Genomic DNA, 13,205 nt, shown 5'->3' with positions numbered 1-13,205 from the left:
TGCTGGAAGCACTGCAGTGAATGAGACCCATGCCTGCTCTCGTGGAAGTGCTCAGTCAGTGGAGGAGACCAGCAGGTACGTGGGTCACTACAACGCAGATGATGTGCATGGCATTCAAGGTGTCGACAGCTTCCGGGAAGGGAGCAACTAACCCTGAAGGAGACCCCTTTGAGGAGCTGTGCAGGGTTCCAGAGCATGACTGGGAGCTCTCCAGGAAGCTGAGAGAAGATGGAGACGAGTATTCCAGGTCAAGGGAATGGCAGATGCAAAGGTATGAAGTCAAACACTGACGTAATATCTTTTGTGAATTTCTATGTGCTATGGTCTGAATGTCCACAAAAATTCCTGTGTTGAGACATAATCACAATTGTAATAGTATTTAGTGGGGACCTTTAGGAGGTGATTGAACCATGAGGGCAGAGCCCTGGTGAAGGGGATTGAGGCCCTCTGAAAAGAGGCTTCACACCGTGGTCAGCTTGCTTGTTCTGTTCTTCTGCCACGAGGATACAGTTTGTCCCCTTTGGCCCTTCCTTCCCTTCCACCAAGTGAGGACACAGAGAAGGCACTGTCTATAAGGAGCAGGCCCTCATCAGACACTGAACCTGCTGGTGCCTTGATCTTGGACTTCCCAGCCTCCAGAACTGTGAGAAATCAATTTCTGCTGTTTACAAGTTACCCAGTCTTGGGTATTTTGTCATAGCAGCAGACACTATGTAAGCAACACGGGCACAGAAGTGATTGCTAGATTAAATGTAATACATGATCCCTTACGGCAGTTCATAAAGCAGGCTGGCAATGCCGCCAGATCTCTTAAGGAGGACAGTCTGTGACAGTTCATGGTGAGGTCAGCTGGTTCAGGCACCACACACAGGCACACAGCACGGGTGGCTCAGCTTGCAAATTCCAGGCCTTCCTTAGGTGTCCTGGGGCCTCTGACCCATCACCCAAGATGCCTTCCGTCTCCCAGCCTGGTTCCTCTGAGAAGCCTGGATCCCCTTTCTATTTCCACCTGCCCCAATTTCTGGACCAAACTGGGCTTTCCTTAGACTCTCCTTCCCATTCTGAGATCCAGTACAATCTCACAGGGGTCTACTCCCTGCTCAGGGACCCTGACCCAGGTCCCCAACTCCAAGCTCTCTCATCTAACCCTTATTGGTTCCTCTCAACCTTCTTCTCACTCTTCTCTCCCACCCCTGGGACAGCTGAGACCAACCTTTGCCCCTCCAGGCTCCAAATGGGCACCCACAATTTCAGTCATCTCTCAGACACAGGGGCATTGTGGCTGCCACAAAAAAATGTCGTCAAGGAGAAAAAGAGAAACAAGGGAGGGGCTGTTTCCCATAGTGTCTCACTGGGTTTGGAGTCATGGCTATGGAGACCCCACCCCCACCCCCATGGGACTATAGAAATGCTCTGCCCCTCCCCACCGCCCCCCCGCCCCACCACTCCTCCACCAAACCCATCAGATCAAAGTGTCTGCCTGGATCAGCCCTGCCCCAGAAACCCTGATGACACAGTGCAGGGGACTCTGGAGCCACCAGCACCCCCTACCCTCTACCAATCACACCTGCTGCGAGCACCTCCTCCCTTGCTGCCCCCCTGGGTGGCACAAAGGTAAAACCAAGACTCTATTGCTACAAGCCAGGCACGGTGGCTCACGCCTGTAATCCCAGCACTTTGGGAGGTTGAGGCAGGTGGATCACTTGAGGTCAGGAGTTTGAGACCAGCCTGGCCAACATGGTAAAACCCTGTCTCTACTAAAAATACAAAAATTAGCCGGGCATGGTGGTGGGTGCCTATAATCCCAGCTACTTGAGAGGCTGAGGCAGGAGAATCGCTTGAACCCAGGAGGCAGAGGTTGCAGTGAGCCGAGATCACACCATTGCACTCCAGCCTGGGCAACAGAGAGACACTCCATCTCAAAAAAAAAAAAAAAAAAAAAAAGACTCTATTGCTACAGCACAGTCCCTGGTGATGGTAAGTCCCCAGGCAGCAGAAAGTGTGCTGGAGTTGACCCCATCTCCTTCCCTCAGCCCCCCAGCCCTACACACTCACACACATCCATAAACACCTTTCAGCCGGAGGCACTGCATATTTACACACACTCATTTGTAAGCAACTCCTACGGTGCACACAGTCATGTTGTCAGCTGCACACAGACACACATTCACACACAAAGCCGTGGCATCCCTCCTGCCCCACATCCATGTGTACACACAGGCACACAGATGCAGGCTCATGCTCAAACTCAGCCCCGCACTCTGCTCGCATCACATGTACACGTACTCAGCCTCTGTCATTTCAACAGAGAATATTCTCCAACACTATTCCACATCAGGCACCGTTCTGAGTGTTTTCCCTGTATCATTCTGCTTAATCATCTAAACTCGTGCTTTTCAAATTATCTGTGGTGGAAGACTAGATTTGTTTTTCCTTTTTTATTTAACATTTTTTATTATTTTTAGAGATGACATCTCACTCTGTCGCCCAGGATGGTGTGCAGTGGCATCATCATAGCTCACTGTAGCTTCGAGCTCCAGGCTCAAGTGATCCTCCCCACCTCAGCCTCCCAAGGAGCTGGGACTACAGGTGTGCCCCACCATGCCCAGCTTTTTTTTCCCCCAACCTGTTGAGGATCCAGTAGGTGGTGTGACTGTGAAATCAACACCCAAACTTGTCCAACACCCAAACCCTGCTCCACAAGGCCAGAGTTCACCAGTCACATGTTTGGATGCCCTGGCAATGTCAGGATGTCATACTAGGTTCTTTTTTTTTGAGACAGAGTCTTGCTGTGTCTCCCAGGCTGGAGTGCAGTGGTGCGATCTCGGCTCACCACAAGCTCCACCTCCTGGGTTCGCGCCATTCTCCTGGCTCAGCCTCCAGAGTAGCTGGGACTACAGGCGCCCACCACCGAGCCCGGCTAATTTTTTTTGTATTTTTAGTAGCGACGGGGTTTCACCGTGTTAGCCAGGATGGTCTCAATCTCCTGACCTCGTGATCCGCCCGCCTCGGCCTCCCAAAGTGCTGGGATTACAGGCGTGAGCCACCGCGCCTGGCCTGTACTAGGTTCTAAAATGTCTGTACCTATCGTCATATACTGGTAACAAATAGTTCTACGACAGGCACCATTCCTGCCTATATTTTAAGTGACACTGCCCTAAAGCACCCAAGAAAGTAAACAACTGTCATCATCCCCATCTCACAGATGGGAAAACTGAGGTGCAGCATTTTGTTTTTTGTTCTTTGGGGGTTTTTTTGAGACGGAGTCTCACTCTGTTGCCCAGGCTACAGTCCAGTGGCACAATCTTGGCTCACCGCAACCTCCGCCTCCCGGATTCAAGCAATTCTCCTGCCTCAGCCTCCCGAGTAGCTGGGACTAACTACAGGCACACGCCACCATGCAAGGCTAATTTTTTGTATTTAGTAGAGATGGGGGTTTCACCATGTTGGCCAAGCTGGTCTCGAACTCCTGACCTCGTGATCTACCTGCCTCGGCCTCCCAAAGTGCTGGGATTACAATCATAAGCCACTGTGCCCAGCCGAGGTGTAGCATTTTGAAGAAACTTGCCCACAATTACACAGCTAGCAAGGGCAGGAGCCAGGATTCGAACCCAGTGGTCTGCTCTAAAACCCCACCATCTCAGGTCCCTCCACACTTGGACACAGAGTTCCACTCACACACACAACAGAAGACACCTGCAAACAGAGAGGGGCAAGCACTCCCAACATAAGCATACACATACAAGCATGTATCCATCCACCGCAGTAAACACACATGTACACACACAGACATACAGCCGCAAGTAAACAGATGTGTCTGTTTTGCTAACCAAGAAGGTCCCCAGTGCCGGCACAGTGGCTGACACACAGTAGGCACTTAGAAAATATTTCCAAATAAATCAATACCCTTGTGCTCATTCACCTTCCTACCCACAATGACACATGAACACATGTGCACAGACTCTCATGCATGGAGACATTCAGGGAGGGTTCCATGGACTAAACAGCGGGTTAACAGCAGTCTTGCAGTTCAAATCCTGTCTTCATCATTAATGCTGTGTGACACAGGGAAGTCACTTCACCTCTCTAAGCCTCAATGTCATCATCTAGAAAATGGAGATTAATTCATTTTTTTATTTTTTAGATGGAGTCTCCTCTGTCGCCAAGGCTGGAGTGCAGTGGTGCAATCTCGGCTCACTGCAACTTCTGCCTCCCAGGTTCAAACGATTCTCGTGCCTCAGCCTCCCAAGTAGCTAGGATTACAGGCATGCACCACCACACCCAGCTAATCTTTGTATTTTTTTTTTTTTTTTAGTAAAGATGGGGTTTCCCCATGTTGGCCAGGCTGGTCTCGAACTCCTGACCTCAAGCGATCTGCCTACCTCAGCCTCCCAAAGTGTTAGGATTACAAGCATGAGCCACCACACCCGACCTAATTCATTATTTTCTGAGCAAATATTTATTGGCTGCCCATAAGTGATAGTCAGTTCACCAGGTACTGGAAATAGAGCAGTGAACAAAACAGATAAAAACGCTTGCACACACAGAGCTCATGTTCTACTAGGGGCAGATAGGCACTTTAAACAATCAAACACAATATATTAGGTGGGGAGGAAGCCATGAAAAAATTAGCAGGAAAGGCTTTGGGGAGTTCTTGAGTGGGACTGCAATTTTAAAATAGAGGGAATGGACACAGAAGAGCACATAATCTAAGATCTCATTTATATGAAGACCAAGAAGAGTTCATCATTGGTGATAGAATTCATAAGAGTAGTTACTTCTGGGAAGTGTGGAGCGGAACCTTACAGAGGGGCTGGAAATGTTCTACTTCTTGACCTAGTTGCTGGTTGCACAGGTATAGGCATACGTTAAAAAAAAAAAAAAAGGCGCAAAGATTAGTGCACCAGACACATTTTTGTACATTATCCCTCAGTTTACAAAAATAGGATGGTCAGGGAAGGTCTCATTGAGAAGATGACATATGAACAAAGAAATGACTGAAGGGGGCCAGGTATGGTAGCTTGCACCTGTAATCCTAGCACTTTGGGTGGCCGAGGCGGGTGGATCACTTGAGGCCAAGTGTTTGAGACCAGCCTGGCCAACTTGGCGAAACCCCATCTCAATTAAAAGTAGAAAAATTAGCTGGATGTGGTGGGCATGCCTGTGATCCCAGCTACTCAGGAGACTGAGGCAGGAGAATCACCTGAACCCAGGAGGTGCAGGTTGCAGTGAGCTGAGATAGCACCACTGCACTCCAGCCTGGGCAACAGAGCAAGACTCTGTCTCAAAAAAAAAAAAAAAAGAAATGGCTGAAGGGGTGAGGGAGCAAGCGAGTGGCTCACCGGGGAAGTGCTTTCCAGACAGAGGGGACAGCAGGAGCAAAGGCTCTGAGGCCAGAGGATGCCTGGAGTGCTCAAGGATCCGCAAAAAGGCCAGGATGCCAGGAGCAGAAAGAATAAGGGGGAGAGTATGGAGAGCTGGGGTCCTCTGTGGACCATGAGGGGAACTTGCACTTTTCTCCGCATGAGATGAAAGCTTGTGGAGTGTCTGAGAGCACCAGAGCCATGATCTGACTTTTAAAAGGATTGCTCTGATTACCCTGCAGAATGATGGTGGGGGGATGTATCGGTCAGGATTCTCCAGAGAAACAAAACCAGTACGATATATATTAAAAGATTTATTTCAAGGAATTGACTTACCCAAATCAGCTAGCACAACCAGAATCTGTTGGGCAGACCAGCAGGCTGGAATCTCTCAGGCAGGAGCTGATGCTGCAGTACAGAGGCAGAATTTCTCCTTCCTTAGGGAAACCTCAATTTTGTTCTTAAGGCGCCTTTTGCTGATTGGATGAGGCCTACCCAGATTACTGAGGATAATCTCCTTTACCTAAAGTGCACTGATTGGAGATGTGAGCTACATCTACAAATACCTTCACAGCAACACCTGGATTAGTGTTTGAATTATTGGGTTCTACAGCTTAGCCAAGATGACACAGAAAACCAACCACCACAGGAAGCCAGGGGAGAAGCAGGGAGACAGTTAGGATATAACGATAATAACCCTAGAGGGAGAGGAGAGTGGCTTGGAACAGGGCAGCAGGAGCAGAAGTGGTGAAAAACGATGGGTTCCGGGCACAGTATGAAGGTCAAGCCAGCAGGATTTGCTGATGGATTGGATGTGGGTGTGAGAGAAACTGGGGACCAAAAAGTCCTCCAAAGTGTCTGACCTGAGCAACAGGAAACATGGAGCTGCCACTAACTAAAATGAGGCAGACTGCAGGAGGAGCCGGTTTAGGGGAAGATGGAGAATTCCATTTTGGACATAAGTTAGAGATGCCTCTTAAACATCAAGCAGGCAATTGAATATATGAGTCTGGAGGCAGAGGAGTAAATCTGGAGTCTGGGATTTAGCCAGATGAGTCTGACAAAGCCAGAGCAGAACCAAGAAGATAAGAGTAAATGCGAGAGTGACAATAGCGGCCGGGCGCGGTGGCTCACCCTGTAATCCCTGCACTTTAGGAGGCCGAGGCAGGCGGATCACCTGAGGTCAGGAGTTCAAGACCAGCCTGGCCAACATGGCGAAACCCCATCTCTACTAAAAATACAAAAATTAGCCAGGTGTGGTGGCGTGCACCTGTAATCCCAGCTACTTGGGAGGCTGAGGCAGGAGAATCGCTTGAACCTGGGAGGCGGAGGTTGCAGTGAGCCAAGATCATGCCACTGAACTCCAGCCTGGGTGACAGAGTGAAACTCTGTCTCAAAAAAAAAAAAAAAAAGAGTGACAATAGCAATGCACCTTGGGCCCAAAGCTAGGTACAGAGCGCAGGGCAGAATGACGGATGAGGACGAGGCAAAGGTGTGGGACCAATGCATTCCTTATTGGGGTGCGGGGGGAGATGGGTGGAATGAGATGGGTGGAATGAGGATGCTGGAGGAAGTGACTTAGGAATATGAGAGGTAGTAGTTGGAAATTGGGGTCCTTAAAATTAAGATGATTGAGAGGCTGCTGTTGTTAAGTCAAGGGAATGACCATAGGACATAGGAAGTAGGATAGATGGCAAGGGAGGAGCTCAAGGAACCCAGGGGCAGGGTGTCAGCAGCATCATCCTAGGTGGTTATTGAAAGCACCAAGAATTCAGACCCAGCCAGGCGTGGTGGCTCACACCTGTAATCTCAGCACTTTGGGAGACCGAGGTGAGCAGATCACTTGAGCCCAGGAGTTCGAGACCAGCCTGGGCAACATGGCAAAACTTCATCTCTACCAAAAAAAAAAAAAAATTAGCCAGGTGTGGTGGCGTGCACCTGTAGTCCCAGCTACTCAGGAGGCTCAGGTGGGAGGAGGAGGCAGGAAGGGCAGGGGGGTGGGAAGTCTCCCTGATGGCCTGAGAGTCAAGCTGGGAGTGCTAACCCTCCACCTTGCAAGGCCTTCGTGAGGGCTAAATAGGCCCACCCTATGTAGGGAGGGCTAAATAGGGCTAATGGGTGGCCACAGTGCCCAGAAGACAGCCTGGCACATAGTAAGGGCTCTGTAAGCGCTACTGCCTGTGACCCCCCTAGAAGCAGCCCTGCACTGCCAGTGGGGGATGGGAGGCGGGGCAGGGATGGAGGCTGAATTTGGCCTTTTTTCCATGGAGCCACTCTGCCCCCTGGGGGATGGGGTAGGCAATGGCCGGAGCTGAGCCCCAGAGAGAAGTATTTTATAATATCCTGAGGTAGGTGAGGAGTGGTGGGTATTTGACTCCCTGTCCCCCCGCCTCCCCACTCCCTACCCTGACTGGGAACCAGGCCAATGTGTGGGGAGTTAGAGATACAGTGATGGGGCAGGAAGCAGAGAAGGTCGAATCAAAGATTACTCCGCTCTCAGCTGCTCCGGGTACCCCTTTCAAAGGCCCCACTTCTGATTTATTAATTAATAATACTGGCTGGGCCTGGTGGCTTACGCCTCTAATCCCAGCACTTTGGGAGGCCAAGGCAGGAGCATCACTTGAGGCCAGGAGTTCAAGACCGGCCTGGGCAATGTGGTGAAACCCTGTCTCTACAGAAATTTTAAAAAATGAGAAATAATAATAATAATAATGTATGTCAGCTCCAGGCTACTGGCCTCAGAATTTCTCTACATGAAGAACTCGGGAGCAGCCAGTCACTGGGGTGAAGAACTAGGAGACTGGTCTTGCAGTTGGAGTTACCTAGCCAGGGTGCTGTTTGTCTTCAGATGGCGAGTTTATTGGAGGCAGTCTGGGGAGGGTCAGCCAATGGACCTCGTCAACCATGACACCTCCATCATATTTCATCACTGAATGGTATGACCACCTAGATGGTTACTAGCAGGGTGGACTATTTCAGGTTTAACGACCAACTTCCAACTGTCGTTACTGGATGCTGGTTGACATTTCTGTTTAAGTTAAGAAGGTAAGATAAAAAGTGAAGCCAGGCGCGGTGGCTCACGCCTGTAATCCCAGCACTTTGGGAGGCCGAGGCAGGCAGATCATGAGGTCAAGAGATCGAGTCCATCCTGGCCAACATGGTGAAACCCTGTCTCTACTAAAAATACAAAAATTAACCAGGCATGATGGCGCACGCCTGTAGTCCCAGCTACTCGAGAGGCTGAGGTAGGAGAATTGCTTGAGCTGAGATTGTGTCACTGCACTCCAGCCTGGCAACAGAGCAAGACTCTGTCTCCAAAAAAAAAAAAAAAAAAAAGACAAAAAGTGAAATAGGCCAGGTGCAATGGCTCATGCCTGTAGTCCCAATATTTCGGGAGGCCAAAGCAGGAGGATAGCTTGAGCCCAGGAGTTTGAGACCAGCCTGGGAAACATAGTGGGACCCTATCTCTACAAAAAAAAAAAAAAAAAAACTTTTTTTAAAAATTAACTGGGCAAGGTGACATGTGCCTGTAATCCCAGCTACTTGGGGGACTGAGGTGGGAGGATCAAGTGAGCCCAGGTCGAGGCTGCAAGGAGCCATGATCATGCCACCGCACTCCAGCCTGGGCGACAGGGTAAGACCCTGTCTCAAAAACAAAAAAAAAGTGAAACAATAAAGATTATGTTGGCACTTCATTCATTCCTCAGTGACGTAAGTGATTTCTATTACAGAATTTAATTTTTATTTATTTATTTATTTATTTTGAGACAGAGTCTCACCTGTAGCCCAGGCTGGAGTACAGTGGTGCTATCTCACTCACTGCTACCTCGGCCTCCCGGGGCCCTGTTCAAGCAATTCTTATGCCTCAGCCTCCCTAGTAGCTGGGATTACAGGCACATGCCACCTTCCCAACTAATTTTTGTATTTTTGGTAGAGACAGAGTTTCCCCATGTTGGCCAGGCTGGTCTTGAACTCCTGACCTCGTGATCCACCTGCCTCGGCCTCCCAAAGTGCTGGGATTACAGGCGTGAGCCACTGCACCCGGCCTAGAATTTAATTTTTAATGATGGCATTAACAACTGGCTCCCAAAATTCCTGGAAATGTACCAGTTGGCTCTCAAGATCCAGTGTGAACTATCTCCCACGCAACACCAGGCTGTTCTCCCATTTTACAATGGAGGAAACAGGCTCACAGAGATGGGGCGTCTCAAGCGCTGAAGGTCAAGCTGAATGTGGCCTGGTTGGGGCAACACCCAGGTATATTTTGCTCTTACGCTGAGTTCTTTCAACTGTTTCCTAGATTTTCAAACTCCCTTCTCAGAAAATTCCAGCATCTTCTCTCCCCATGTCTTCTCTGCATCCCTAGAGCACTTCAGTGCAATATACAGAATTTCTTCTTCCTCCTCCTCCCTGTTGGAAACCAAATTTCTGGCAAAAGCAGCCTGAGGCTGAATCCTTCCTCGCAGCTTTACAGGGTCACTAACTCTGGAGTGAGCCTCTGGGGCCATGAAGGAGCCCCTGAGCCCAAGGGAGAATGAGGGGTGCCCAGCCCAGCCAGCACACACTCAGGTGACCCAATAAACCCGTCTTTAGTTCACACTCCTAAACCCCACAAGGATTGGTACAGAGAGTTATAGAGACCTAGAGACTTGTGTTGGGATCCCACTGATAAACTCGTGACCTTGGCAAGTCAGCTCACTTCTCTGAGCAAAATGGGGTTTCTAATCCCCACCCTCGGGATTGCTATGACAATTATCTAACAGCTGCCTTCCTTCTTTCCCCAGTGTCCTTAAATGGTGTGATTCACTGGATGCCAGGGGCCCCTCACTTATCCCCAGTGTCTGGAATTGCACCATTAAAGGGTCATACCTTGGTTTTTGGCACTGCCTTCTTCCAACTGTTTTTTTTCAATCCTGCCACTCCTGGAGAAATAGCTGATAAATCCTGCGCACCCTTAGGAGTGAGTTGATCCAGGCTTCCTCCCTGCCCAAGGCACTGGGGTCTTCCCCTTCACCATCTCTCTTCCTCCTCCAGGTGGGAAGGGGCTGAATGAAGCCTGACCTCCCAGCTGGAGGCCACAGCCAGAGTCCTTGGCTTGGGTCTTCCCTCTATGGAGTCTTAATCTCCCCAGGTGGAGAAAGGAATCCTAACCCCTTGCTTTTCCTCTTCCCCTGCAGTGCCCCCAAGTTTTCTGAAGGGCTCCTTTTCTTTTCTTCTTTTTTTTTTTTTTTTTGAGACGGAGTCTCACTCTGTCACTCAGGTTGAAGTGCAGTGGCGCAATCTCGACTCACTACAACTGCCACCTCCCAGGTTCAAGCAATTCTCCTGCCTCAGCCTCTCAAGTAGCTGGAACACGCCCAGTGGGAGGATCGCTTAAGCTCAGGAGTCCGAGACCAGCTGGGCAACATAGAGAGACTGTCTCTACAAAAAGAAAAAAAAAAGAAAAGAAAAGAAAAAATAGCGGGGTGTGGTGGCACATGTCTGTGGTCCCAGCTACTTAGGAGGCTGAGGCGGGAGGACTGCTTGAGCCCAGGAGGTCATGAGGCTGCAGTGAGCTGTGCACCAGTGCACTCCAACCTCAGCAACAGAGTAAGGCCTTGTCTCAAAAAAAAGCAGAAACAAAAAATCAGATTTACATGTTGTTTGAAACAAAAATTACATAGCTTAAAAATATTCAAAAACCTACCACATCTATGTCTTGGCAGGAAAAAGAAAAAAATATTCAAAAACCACTAGAATCCGTTTCACTAGTGATGAGATGTTTGCTAAGGACACTTCCAGCTCTAAGTCTTAGAATTTCTGCATTCAGACTGGGAGCGGTGGCTCATGCCTGTAATCTCAGCACTTTGGGAGGCTGAGGCAGGTGGATCACCTGAGGTCAGGAGTTCGAGTCAAGCCTGGCCAACATGGTGAAACCCTGTCTCTACTCAAAATACAAAAAATTAGCTGTGCGTGGTGGCATGCACCTGTAATCCCAGCTACTCGAGAGGCTGAGGCAGGAGGTTGACCTTGAACCTGGGAGGCAGAGGTTGCAGTGAGCCGAGATCATGCTATTGCATTCCAGCCTGGGCAGCAAGAGTGAAACTCCATCTCAAAAAAAAAAAAAAAAAAAAAATCTGCATTTATAAAAGAAAGACTGTCAGGTCACAGGACAGGGAGAATATTGCAGATGCTCTTGGAAGGATGGGGCAGGGCAGGTGAACCTCTTGTCCATGGCTACTTGAGCAGTAGATTCTGGAAGAATCAAAAAGCTTCCAGCTGTGTGACCTCAAACAAATTGCTGAACCTTCCTGGATCTCAGTTTCCTCTCCCTTGACACATGGGTGTATATTCCCTACTGCTGCTATCACAAATCACCACAAATACGGTGGCTTAAACTACACAAATGTATTATCTTATAGTTCTATAGGTTAGAAGTCCAGTGCAAGACCCGACAGGCTAACCTCGAGGTGTCAGCGGAGCTGGAGGTTCTAGGGACTGTAGGGGAGAATCTATTCCCTTGCCTTTTCCAGCATCTAGAGGCTTCCTGTATTCTTTGGCTCATGGCCCCTTCTTCCTTCAAAACCAGCAATGTTGCATATCTCTCTAACTGTTCTATATCTCATATTTCCTTCTGCCTGCATCTTCCACTTTTAAGGACCTTTATGATTACATTGAGCCCATCCAGATAATCCAGGATAATCTCCCTATTTTAAAAGTCAGCTAAGGGATGGGCACAGTGGCACTCCTGTACTCCCAGCACTTTGAGAGGCTGAGGTAGGAGGATCCCTTGAGGCCAGGAGCTCAAGACCAGCCTGGACAACAAAGTGAGACCTCCCATCTCTGCAAAAATAAAAAATTAGCTGAGTGTAGTGGTGCATGCCTGTGGTCCCAGCTACTCAGGAGGCTGAGGCAGGAGGATCACTTGAGCCCAAGAGGTCGAGGTTGCAGTGAGCCATGGATCTTACCACTGCACCCTAACCCAAGCAACAGAGCAAAACCCTGTCTGAAAGATAAATAAATAAATAAAAATAAAAGTCAGCTGGTTAGCAACTGAATTCTACCTGTAACTTTATTTCCCTTTGCCATGAACCCTAACATATTCAGAATCTGGAGATAAGGACATGGACATCTTTGAGGCACCATTATTCTGCCCACCACACGGGGTTACATTCCCATGATATCAGAGTACTCTCCAACCTGCTCAATAACAGAGCCTCCTTTTGAGGCAGGAAAATAGGGAAATAGGGTAACCAGGGGTTAAGGCATAAGCAAAAGAAGAGCAGGTGCAGCCAGTTCTAGGCAAGATTAGCCAAAAGACAAGCCACATCCTCACTCAGGTGGTAACAAGACAGAAGTTTCCATGTCAGCCTCTGATTGACTGAGGGCCAAGCCTCCACTTCAACCTCTGATTGGTCTCTGGCCAATCCTTCATAGGCTGTAACCAATTGGAGGCCTCTAAATGGCACCTAGGGGTGTTACCAAATTCTTTTAGCTTAATAAAAACCCTAATGGTGGGGGAGTGCCTCTTGAGCCACTTGCTCCGGCCTGCACTCACTCTGTGGAATGTACTTTTGCTTCAAGAAATCTGTGCTTCCGTTAACTCTGTTCTTTTGTTGCTTTGTGTATCTTGTGCAATTCTTCGTTCAACATGCCAAGAACCTGGACAACTCACAGTCAAGACCTTCCATCTGGTAACACTTTGATCTCCCTGGGGAGGTCCCCTGCAAACACCAGTATCTCTAGGGAAGGGCCCGGGATAGTGTCATTCCGCACATGCCCCCATCTTTCTGTCCCCGCTCCCCTCTCCAACCACAACCTGTAATTCTTCCTACAAAGTCCAGGTCTCCTTCAGCTGCCTCA

The sequence above is a fragment of the Pongo abelii genome, chromosome 1 (genome assembly GCF_028885655.2).
Source record: "Pongo abelii isolate AG06213 chromosome 1, NHGRI_mPonAbe1-v2.0_pri, whole genome shotgun sequence".
NCBI classification, from domain to species: domain Eukaryota; kingdom Metazoa; phylum Chordata; class Mammalia; order Primates; family Hominidae; genus Pongo; species Pongo abelii.
This window is presented reverse-complemented; position numbering follows the sequence as displayed.